The 11,950-nt window shown below is 39.0% G+C and overlaps 1 non-coding gene across 1 annotated transcript; it reads left to right on the top strand.

Annotated features, from left to right (window-relative positions):
- The first annotated feature begins 110 nt into the window (after window positions 1-110).
- Window positions 111-182, top strand: trnam-cau (transfer RNA methionine (anticodon CAU)). Its single transcript has one exon. It is a non-coding gene; the product is annotated as a tRNA-Met (tRNA).
- The last annotated feature ends 11,768 nt before the right edge of the window (window positions 183-11,950 follow it).

Below are 11,950 nucleotides of genomic sequence, written 5' to 3'. Positions count from 1 at the left end.
CAATATATTTAAGGATAATGCCACCAAAACGAAATTTGGAACAAACACATTAACAGTAGTGGAGAGTGAGCTTACAACCAAATCTCACAAGTTCACACAACTATAAATCAAGCAGAGTGGCGCAGCGGAAGCGTGCTGGGCCCATAACCCAGAGGTCGATGGATCGAAACCATCCTCTGCTAAGATAGTCTTTAGGTAAGGCTCCGTAGTTCAATGGTTAGAACAATGCCCCTTGTAAGGGGACGTGAATTAAATCCTTGCTAGCACCTAAGAGGAGTCGAATTTACTGAATTTCATTGGTTTTGTACCTGTACCCTGCACAATGACAAAATTGAATCTAAATGCTTTAATTCAGCCCTTTTAATGTTACGTTACTTTATATAAGTAATTACACGTTTTTGCAATGCACCACCGAGTAATTTGAGGAATGCTCAAGTAAACAACTGAAAAATTATTTAACTTTAAATTCAAGAGATATCTTTGGCAAGTTCCATCTCTATCATATACAGACATGCAGTGGAATATTACACAGAGTTAAGTGCTCATACTTTTAAAATATCACAGTTCTAAATGACATGTATGCTTTATGGAGCATTAAAACCACAATTCACCAATGGACATTATACAATGTCCTTCACAGTAACATTAGCTATAACGTTGAGAGCAGGTTCTCCAGGCAGAAATTCCCGCAACAAGAATGAGAGCAGCATCTAGAGACGGAAAAATCATGATAAAGGATTAGAATATGCATAGATCCAGTGCCAAAAGTTCATAAAATATTTTTGCAGGACCAACAAGATTAACCATATTGCCATGTAACTGCCTAAAAAATTTCAGTTCGTCATACAGATCTTAAGTTATGTCATTGTAATACTTACATAAACTAACTTCTTATTTTCCTCAGTGTCTTGGAAAATCTTAAACACAGTCTCAATCTCTGTCTTCTTGATGACAAAACTTGAACCTAAAAAAAAAAAAAAAAAAAAAAAAAATCAATATTAAACCTATTACATTTTTCTAATGGTTTCATTAGGTGAATTAGCCTATATCATTGTGTCTTAGACAATGCTGAAAAATGTATGCATACATTTCGCCAAGATGAGCTGATGAGCTCTGTGTTTTGTTTCATTCTTCTCCTCATCACTCCGTGGTGGTCTTGGTGTCTCAGGTGAACCTTTTGGCCACTGGTTTTCACAGAAGGTGTCGATGTACGAGGCTACCTGTGCCTCTGTGGGGTTCATCTTTTTCATGAAACTGTTCACTTTCCTATTGGGAGGCACAAATGTAAGACTATACGCTCATATACACTCCTATTGTATTTACAAATCAAGGCGGTTTTAAAAACTTACTTTTTTACCAATGGCATAACTGCTTTTAGAAGGGAATCAAATACGCGAAGGATGAAAGAATTTCCTGTGAAGATGAATGAAAACTGAAAACTGAATGTCAGAGTCACCAGAAATTCATAGTTACAAAGTCACTCCAATTTTTACAATAGCTCATATATAATCACTTAATATGGCCGCCAACAGCTAACCTCAATTTTAGTTGTAGTTATACCTGAAATTTCCTTCAACAAATCAAGTAAGGCTTTGGTAATTTCTGATTTCTCCCAGTTGGATTGATTGAGGTCTTTCTTCTGCAGTTGTGGTTGTCTTTGTGTCTCTTCTTTGGCCAATCTTTGCTTCTCCTTTTCCTTATTTCTGAGTTCGTCCTTCTTGTTTGACCATACACCTGATTGAATACACGGCGAGCCACTGATGTTTTCAGTATCCTCACCTTTAATAAAAAGTGAGTTTAAGTCTATATTTATCTGGACTTTAGGAATGATTGATTTAGCCTTACTCAAAAACTCATCTACACCTTCGGTAACACTCGACAGTCCTACAGAAATCATTCCAGGCTCTTGGACCGGTTGACCAGTTGAGTCTTCCACTTTGCCCTGTAAGACAGGCAATGAGGCTGGATCTACACCACGGCTGTTATCAGTGGGTTCGGTGTCAGAGGGGGCACATGCAGGGCTGGCTTCTCCCAGGTCACTTTCGCCAGGTACTTGCGGATCATTGATCAAGGCTGGCTGTACGGTGGGCTGCGCATCACCACAACTGGTCAGCATGTCATCAGGCTTTGCCTCCTCCTTCTGGCTGCTGGGCTGAGAGTCCAAACGGAGAGGACAGGTGAATGGAAACACTCATCATAATATAACCACTGATTGCAATTCAACTGCTATAAATAGAAAGCTAAGTGGTATATTGGGGGTTTCGTGAATATAAAGAAAGAAAAAAAAAAGCTGTTTTGAGGAAACTAATATTTATCAGGCTATCACAAAGGAACAACAGCTTTATTCACTGCCATGACGAGAATCACCAGCAGAGAGCAGCATCTCTATTTATTTCACTGTGCCAAGATGAACCTCTGAGTGACTGATGTTCAAATACATTTTTTGACAATAACACAAATAGTTCATAAGTGATTGTTGGTTATAAGTAGCAGCGTAAGGTTAAATCCGTAAGGTTAAGTCAATGGACCATTTTACTCAAAAAGAGCTGCAAAATTCTCCCAAAAGCATGCAAAATTAAGTTGTGTAGCATTATATCTTGAAGTGTCCAGCATGTTATCTTATAAATTATTAATTTGACAAAATATGATACTATAAACGACATTCTACTCTTTCTGATCAATGACAGAAAAGTTAATGTAATTTCTTATTGAGGTATCAAAAGTCAGTGAATGCTCCACCATGCTCCAAGACCACTGAGCTCCAAGACCACTGAGCTCCAAGACCACTGAGCTCCAAGGCTTACAGTTTCCTTTTTCATTTACATATTCTGGACTAGGTTCCAGCACTGTTCTCAACAATCAGGAAAAACAGGAATACCTCTTCTTCCTCTTGAGCAGGGGTTAGGAGATAGGCCAGTCCACTTAGAAGACTCCATACCCCCCCACTATGTTCCTCTTCACCTAGCAACCAATCAAGTGGGCAGAGGAACTGGAACACTACCAGACTGTGCCCTATCTCAGCATCCGAGACTAATGCCTGAGGAGAAATGAGATAAGTTTGAATAATTTAATCTCTTTACGTCAAATCTCTTCATCTCCATGCTGCTACCATGTTATCACTCAGCGATACCTGTAGAAAGTTCTCCAAAGTTGCCTTAGCTTCTTCTTCGAAATCATCATCCATTGGCCTGTCTGGATTTTCGATGATTACAGATATAGATGGGAAACTCGATGTATCCTGAAAAAAAGTAATGTTCAATACTGAAACAAAGAGTAAACTGACATCACCTGTATCAAATAATAATGATTTTATGACCAGAGAAAAACATTGTTAAGTGGTGTTCTCATTTCAGAATCACTTGCATTTAGGTATACGTTCTTATTCAATCAGATGATGATTTCTGGGGGGGGGGGGGGGAAGCAAAGTACTTCTCACCTCCCACATACTGTGGAAGTGGAGGATATCGGTTTGGGTTTTTCTCACATCCCACTGAAGGTTTTCTGGGTTGTCTTTCTCCTCCAAGTGAACTGTAAAAGACAGCTCCTCATTCTCCCTTTTCACCTGAGAAATGGATGGTCGTGGGTAATTCCAACTCGATTACAAATAAATAGCTCTTTCTCACTGCCCAGGGTGAGGTGAAATACAACTCACGTTTATCACCCTGACGGCCCAGTTTCCTGCACGCCACACCTCATAGGTCAGATTAAATTCAATGTCTTCTTGGGCGGTCGTCGTGTAACTGTCAGCATCACTGTCCTCCTACCAGTAAATACAAAACAAAAGCACAGGTAAGAGATTCTCCAAGGCTGTTTAACAAGTTTTTCAGTACAAGAGCCTTTCTACAGCTGTTTAATAAAACACTTTTTCTCCATATAAGTCAAATGCAACAGCTTCTCTTGAGCCCTTTAATAAAACAGTTTCTCTGTACAAATAAGTTTTAATGCCTTACATTTTCTGAGTCCAAGAGGCTGTTGATGGATCCTTCCCGACTGCTAGCGTTTTCATCATCTTCTAATAATGCAGGGCTCATTAATGCTGGTGCAAAGCATATCTGCTCTTTTTTCTTCATTTTCCTGTTCTTGGTTTTCTTTGACTTCACTTTATCAAGAAATTTTGACAAACCTTCCTTAAACCTAGAGCCTGCTAAAAAAAAAAAAAAAAAAAAAAGATCATGACAGTGCAATTTTCAACAGATAAGCTCAGTGCAGAATCGTAAACTGTCATGCAACTTTTAACACCTTCGAGTTCAACTGCTGCTTTTTCTGTTTCTGTTCGAGTTCCCTCAAAAGAAGAAATAACAAACCTTTCTTTTTGGCCTTAGTTTCACTGGTCTTACACTCCTCTGGGTCATCTGTCAATCTGAAAAAAAAAATGATCCCCATAACTACAAACTCCTAAGTAGCATACTCTTCAAAATACCCATGACACACTGTTTGCATGGGCTCTGTGTGACCTCTATCAGCAGAGTCACTCACCTGCCAGACTCTTCACTCTCCAGTGATGTTGGTGTGGCTCCTCTCTCTCCCAGTTCTTCCACTGTAGTCTTGGTGGATACTACATCCAGCTTGCTTACCACCAGCTGGTTCAGATTGTCTGGGTCAGAGAACCAAGTCACAAGCAGATCCAGAACTATGTAAGGGAAAAAAAAAACAAAAAACATTTCGTTTAAGATTCACTGACAGGCCTTTTTCTTCTCTGTGTTACTCTAGTTAGAAGTTAGTAATCCCCTCTTTTTATGTATGCAATGGTCTGGCCAAGCGGGTGTTACTGATCTAAGATAAATTTGCAAAACACCAACAAGTCTACACAAAAGGCTCTGGACAGTCATGCACTCGTTGCCATGGTAGCAGATGTGCGATGCTTTGTAGGCGCCCAGATCTGCTAGATGTGTGGCGGCAGAGGAGAGGAGGTCAAGTTTCAAGGGCGCTGTGGTTTACCACTCACACAAATCACGTGTGCTGTTTATTTCCGTACATATTTGAAGAGAACTAAGTATTTGTTTACTTCCATTACGTTCGCAGTATTAACCACTCTACGTTTATTTGATATGGTTATTAATCTACAGTCTACATTTGTTATGTCGACTGTTATTTCTCTCACACAACAGATTTGATGAGAAAGCAGAAAAAAGGGCAAAGGTGAAAAGTCTTGCTGATTTCGGTTGGGAATGTCGACTGGTTGCATAGTGTGATGGGTTTATGAAACATTGTGGAATTTTTATAGATTGAACTTTGCTTGTTAGAGGCCATCAGACTGAGACCATCATGAAATCTGTTGGGGAAACAAGCACATATTACAAATGAGCTATCATTGTGGAATAAAATAAAATGCTATAAATCAGACGACATCAATCATATGCATTGTTATCTTAGCAAGACTAACAGACATTAACGCCTTCTAGTAGGAATTGATCGGGGCAAGTCCTGACTCCTGTTCAACACTACTGACCTGAGACAAATCTAAAGAAACCAAAAATAAGTCAATTTAACACACACCTCACATTTTGATACTTTCTATTCCAGTCAAAGGCGATTACAGCATGTTTTGTAAGTCAACTATATGAATTCTCCCAAACTCCTCCCCCAACCCCACCCCCCAGGCTCAAGACAACAATAAGGCATAAATTCTCTTCAGCATTCCTACGGTTAGGCTTTCAATGGCTCTCCTGGAAACATACAAAGCCATACAACCAGAATGTGTGACAGTAACATGACTACAATTATCTGGAGCATAAGGGCAGTGATTGGAGGAACATGAAGAGAGAGGTGTGGCCTTCCACACCTGAAAGGTCGGTGACATACCCTTTTAAGAAAAGGAATTACATGTTCCTCTCTTTCTAGAACTGTGATACATGGAAATCATAAAGAAAAAAAAACCTGTCCAGATAACTTTTTCCAGTTTTGAGAAATACTCATTCACTCAAATAAATGTGAATGAGCATGTTTGATCTTGTGGTAAAGGCATGCAGTGAGAATGTATGTTTCAGTGAATCTCTTGGTGAGGAGAAGCTGATCTGACATGTACACAGATAAAACAGAACATCATTTGAAGTCAAGACATTGTTGTTTAGAGATGGCAGAGTTGCAAAAGCCATTATTCAAACTTAGGCATGCAAAAGGACACCACATTTAGCCTAAAGCTGGAAAAATGAACTTTTGAACTGAATTTAAGATGCCTTTGGAGAAAGTAGGAGGGGCTTTTTTTAAAAGTAAAGACCAAACTGCCAACAGTTAAGAATGAGGGTGGTTCTGTTATGCTTTGGAATTGGGCGACAGAGTGTAGCACTCAAACAGGAGGAAACATAGAAGTTAATGTCCCACAGTTAATCAATAAATTAAAAATGAAAAGCGTGGATACTATAGCAAGACAATTGTCTGACACAAACCTCAAAATCAACCCTGAAGCACTGTCATAAAACAAAAAAATAAGATTTTGGAATTTACCTAACTTGAAAGTCACCAGACTTGAAAAGTTGAAAATCTGCATTGATTTTGAATGCAATACATCTTTGTGATCAAATGACATCTACATAGTACGTATAATAATAGCAAAAAATATTTAATGTGACCATTCCCTTTCAGGAGGAATGGAAAAAATTCTCAAAAGCAAGAGAAACCTCTCAGCTGGTTAACAGATATAACTGGAAGTTGTTATATCTGAGAATCAGTTGTCCATTCATGTCTGCTATTACTTATCAACTGACAACTGAAATCAAACTTTGCATGTGATTATATGGGAATTTGCATTCAAATTTGCATGTTTCACTTTGTGAAACCAAGCCTCTTGGTGCACTTTCACTTGTCCACTGAGAGGCCAAGTTCACTTTTATCCACCAAGAGCCATAAACTTTGACCATGGAGTGCCATACTTTTACACACCAGTCTATGAGCAGTCTTTAACCCAAATAGGAGTGACTTTCAACATAACATATTGCTTTACAGTCCTATATTAAAAGGAAAACCATAATCAATCGGTGGAACTCTCTCTCCGCCTCTATAATTCTATAATGTTTGCATGCACTAGGTTTAACGGAGGAATGGTCCCTCACAGGAATCATGTGTATAACAGTTTTTTAAAACGTATTCATAGATTGGGCTGGATATTTTACACCTCTTGTTTTGTTTTGTTTTTTGTGAGGGAGTGTCACCATGGTTTTTGTTTGTTTGTTTTTTTTTCGTGTGTGTGTGTGTGTGTGTGTGTGCATATGTACATGTAAGAAAGCGAACCTTTCACGGCGACAATCTCTTTTAAGAGACAGTGGCAGAGGTCGAGGCCCCACAGGGACTCAGGTAGAAGGTTTCGTACCAGCACTTCAGAGATTACCCTGAGGACCGCCATTTCGTCAGCCCTGGAGCTGAACACTGGGGATCTGAGACCAGGAAACAGAAGAGTGTGAGAAAAGAACTGTCTATATACAACACACAGACCTGTGGGCATGGACTCACATTTCAGCTCCCAGCAGTATTTTTCCTTGTACGTGATTGGTTGTTCGTTTACATACATGAAAACAAAGCCCCTCGATGTAGTTTACGAGGAAGTGCTTATTACATATGGCCTTTTTGAGAGCGAGTGCACAGTGAAATTCAGAAACGTTCTAACTTATCGACACAGCCAGTTCTTCGAGAACAACTAATATTCAAGTTTACTTAAACTCTTTGCCACCTGGAGTGTAACCCACAAATGGATGGGTTTTCTAGTCCACTCTTTCCCGTCTCAGTCTGTGAGTGACAAGAGTCATTTTGTGTTTTTCAAATGACAATAACTTCATTATAGTGTTGTGCGACACTGAACTAAACATAACTGATTCTAAAACCTAAATACTTATTAGCTACACAACAGGTGGGACAGTGACAGGTTCATGCCTCATCTTCCGAATGACTTCACAGATATTTGTTAAGATCCAAAGCTGACTTCCCTGAGGCAAATGAATGAGCTTAATGCATGTTGGCATATGCTGTATATTAAGCTGCAGAATAGATGCTTTTTGAACAGCACCATAACTTGACTCTGCAGGACTTGGACTAGGCCGTAGTGATATTTGAACAACATTTTTGATGGATTATTTAAGCCTTGTGAGCCTTCTGAGCTTTCTGTTTTGGATTTGTAATCACTACGTCATTAGGTGATAACTCCACATAGTAGAAAATAAATGTTGTTATTATAGAGCAAAGTAACTTAGCTGGATGTATGAGAAATTTATAGTTGATATTTTTCAACCTATCACCTATAATCTCAAGTTACAGTAAACATATAGCTAGTGAGGCTAGCTATATGACTTTCAACTTCCTGTTATTGTGGACAGTGCTCACCCAGATTCTGAGTGCTTTGCATTGTGCAGATGCTGGGTGAGGATACGTATGCACCCCACACTTGCGGCACACAAGTCAAAGTCCTTGGTGTGCCCAATAGTCTTATCCACAAACAGGTCGACTTCTTTCAACAGTGCTCCATGCAGGGGCTGCGAATCCGTGGGCTCTGGGGCAGTGTACCATGGCGTGATTAGATGAGTATAGGCACACTCAAATACTGAAAGGGGAAAAAAACAAAAAAAAAAAAAAAGAAAACATTCACTGTGTTTGCAGGCTTGCTGGATTACCACTGAAGCAGTATCTGAGATGGCAGTGTCAGAAAATATAAAATACAGTCAGAAATTTGATCAGAAGAATGTTTTATTCCATCAATATTTTTCATGGACAAAGGTATGAGGTATACCAAGAAAACTGCCAAACCACATATATAGCTCTGCATTATCACACAAACAGGTCACCAATTTCTCAGTTCCGGTTTTTGGAGCACTATGTCTTAGTCATACTGTCTGTCATCATTGCTGAAAAGAGCAATCTTTAGAAGTTTCTATTTTACTATTCCTCTGTTAGAGTCAGAAGCTTTCACAATATATCCCTCATGGGACTATCAGCATTAAACCTCCACTACTGTCACTATTTTCACCAAAATTTTTTAACTGACTGACTGTTATTACTCACCCTGGTGAAGAGACTTCCTCACACTTGAATACTGTAAGTTTTGAGATGATTCTACGCTGGTTGCATCAGTCTCATCCTCGCGATGAACATGTTCGTCCTGACTTGTGTCCTGCATACAGTTGTAGAGAAAAATTCAGTATAGGTTTCCTGATAATGCTGACCAGTGTGAGACATTTGACCTACCAGCACCTATTTGATTGGTCAATAAATAAATACATAAATAAAGAGCACAAACAATAAGCATTTCAAAAAGTACATACTTACAACCAGTTCTGCTGACATTAGTTGTAGAAAATAGCCTTAGGTTAAAACCACTATTTACTGTATAAACTATGCCTGCAAGCGTGAATGTGCCCTCTTTTAACTTACTTTTATTACTAAACCATAAATACGGGTTGGTTAATACTTGTTTCAGTTAACTTCCAAGGACATTCTGAATGTTTGTACTTCTTTCAAAACAACTCATTCAGTTTATTTGTTTCACTAATCTGTTTTAATGAAAATTTAATATGAAAATTTATCTCGCTTAACTTGCAGACTTAGGGTATCTCGTTTTCGTTGATAAAGGTACTGAACAAATAAGTAATGTTAAACGCAAATAATGATGATTTGACATATGCAAACATATTATTTAATATAATTTGAAATGTCTTGAATGTTAAGTCGTGTCCTCCAAAAATATCAACAAGGTATAATCAGCGTTCTTTGTTTGAGGATGCAGCTGTGTTTACGGACTATGACAACTGATGATAACTCACACAACTTGAAACAGTTCAACATACGCGTTACTGAAGCACATACAAAGAAAACTTTAAAGATCACCTGAAGTGGCGGGTCTTCAACCAACTCATCCGTTTGTGTGCTGCTTTCTCGATCGGTCGTCCTAAACAGGCGAGGGGATAAAAGAAGACAAAAAATACACAAAGCCGACTGGACAGTTACTTGGGCTAAATCAGAAAAATACCACAGGAGCCCAAGAGTTACAGCGAGTAGGCAGCGCCACAGGTACATGTTCTTTGAGATAAACAGCCCGGTCTCGATTCTTTCGCTGACATTTGCATCTGTGCTTTTAAGTTCTTAGGGCTTTTTCTTTCGTCCTTCTGCTCTGTCATTCAGTAGCGATAGACCGTAAACCTTTCAGTGGAATACAACCGGAAGAAAAGAGTAACCTAAACACACGCTCTTAGGCTGGTGGGAGGAGCGGCTATTGAAGAAACTTAAGTCAGTTTCATTTTTTTCGTGTGTTGTAGCCTGTCGAATGTTTATTGTGTTTCAGAAAATTCTAGATACAAAAATTTTGAATGTAAAGAAAACCTAGTCATACCCTCCAAACACCGGCACTCGAAAATTACAAGAAGAAAACAGACACTTTCCTGTTAAAAACCAAACAATATCTAATCATCATCATATGTGACCACCGATCACAGCTGCGGCTGGACTGCAACGGACGAGTTTTCATTTCTTTCTAAAGCAATATGCCACTTTTCGCAGGGCTATACAGGCATGGGAAAGTTGTGTTTTTATACACTTTTCAGGTTTGTTACATTCACTAAATTTGCCGATGTATGGGTAAAGAAGCAGACCATTTACTGTCTAAAAAAAGCTATTGATGTGGTTGTGGAAATTGTGGTTAACGTCGGGGCTTTCCTGAAAGGTTTTACAAACCGCTGGACGTGGATGCAATACGCACTAGGCACGATCTACACTTGAAGAAATGTGTCATTGAAAATTCTGCGTACTACCATTTATGCTACTATTGCTTAGTTGATAAATTTCGTAGCACCGCCTGACGACGGGTAGCCTATTATTAGGATCTGTAGAGTTTTCGTGATAGAGGTTCAATCACTGATTCACACATCCCCTGAATTTGAGTTGTTGTTGTATTCATTTGCCACCTGGTGGCACTATCCACCTTTCCGTTTTGGTTGTAGGTTCCCCCATAGGCTGCAAAAGCCGTACTGATTTCAGTCCCGAGTTGTTGTATTCCTAATTAAACTACTGAGGCCGTTTTGTGTCTGTGAAAATAACAAAGATCAGGGGTAAAGTTATTAATTGACCGTCTTGTTTCACGATTATTTATTTACTGATTTATTTGTTTGTTGTTTATTTATTTATTCATTCATTTTTTTCATTCATTCGCTAATTATAGCCAGATTTTTGACCTGAGAGAAATTAAATGAAAATCACTAGGTATGTTAGGATGTTTCTTGGGGGGAATCAACTGTAACGTTAGTCTACAGAGTTCATTCAGTTCGCTTGTGCTTGTTACATTATTTATGTAGGCCTATTTACACTAAGCCGGTTTAAGATCAATGTAGGCTAATCAAAAATAACCGCAAAGTGTAAAACTGTAAGGGGGTGTTATGGACTCTTTCAGCGTCATTTGATCGTCTTGCACAGGCTTCTGTTTGAAGATCATGCTAATGTCCATGCTGTCAAAGAACAAAACAGCATTACTTTTTTCTTACCTATTATATTTTGTAACATAGTACTTAACTTCACCGTAACGATCTCTGACCCTGATTTTAACCATATGCGCACGCGACGTATGGTTTTAGTATGAATACAGCTTGTCTGAACCTCGGCCTTTCACTTCCAAGTAGGACTCATTGTGCGGATCAGTAGACGGCGAAGGACACACCTCCTACTGACACAGCTGTTTAGCAGATCAGCAGGTTAGATTAGCGTGTTTAAATACATTGTTGCCCAGGTAAGTATTATTAGGATATATCTACTGTTGTATGTACCGTTTGTATTTGTTTGATGACCAAATGACAAAAAAAGAATTTTAAAAAAACGTTGGAGTATGGCGATGCTTAATTACGTCATTCACTATAGTTCCGTGACAGGACATGTGCTTCGTGTCCTGCTCCTCGTGGGGTTGCGTAATCGGTGAAGTTTATGTTCGTTCTCTGGAATTCGTCTATACGTCCTTATCCAACCTAACCCGTGTAGATAATAATCA

The sequence above is a fragment of the Chanos chanos genome, chromosome 2 (genome assembly GCF_902362185.1).
Source record: "Chanos chanos chromosome 2, fChaCha1.1, whole genome shotgun sequence".
NCBI classification, from domain to species: Eukaryota; Metazoa; Chordata; class Actinopteri; order Gonorynchiformes; family Chanidae; genus Chanos; species Chanos chanos.
Note: the sequence above shows the minus strand (reverse complement) of the source record. Positions and strands in the feature narration are given on the sequence as shown.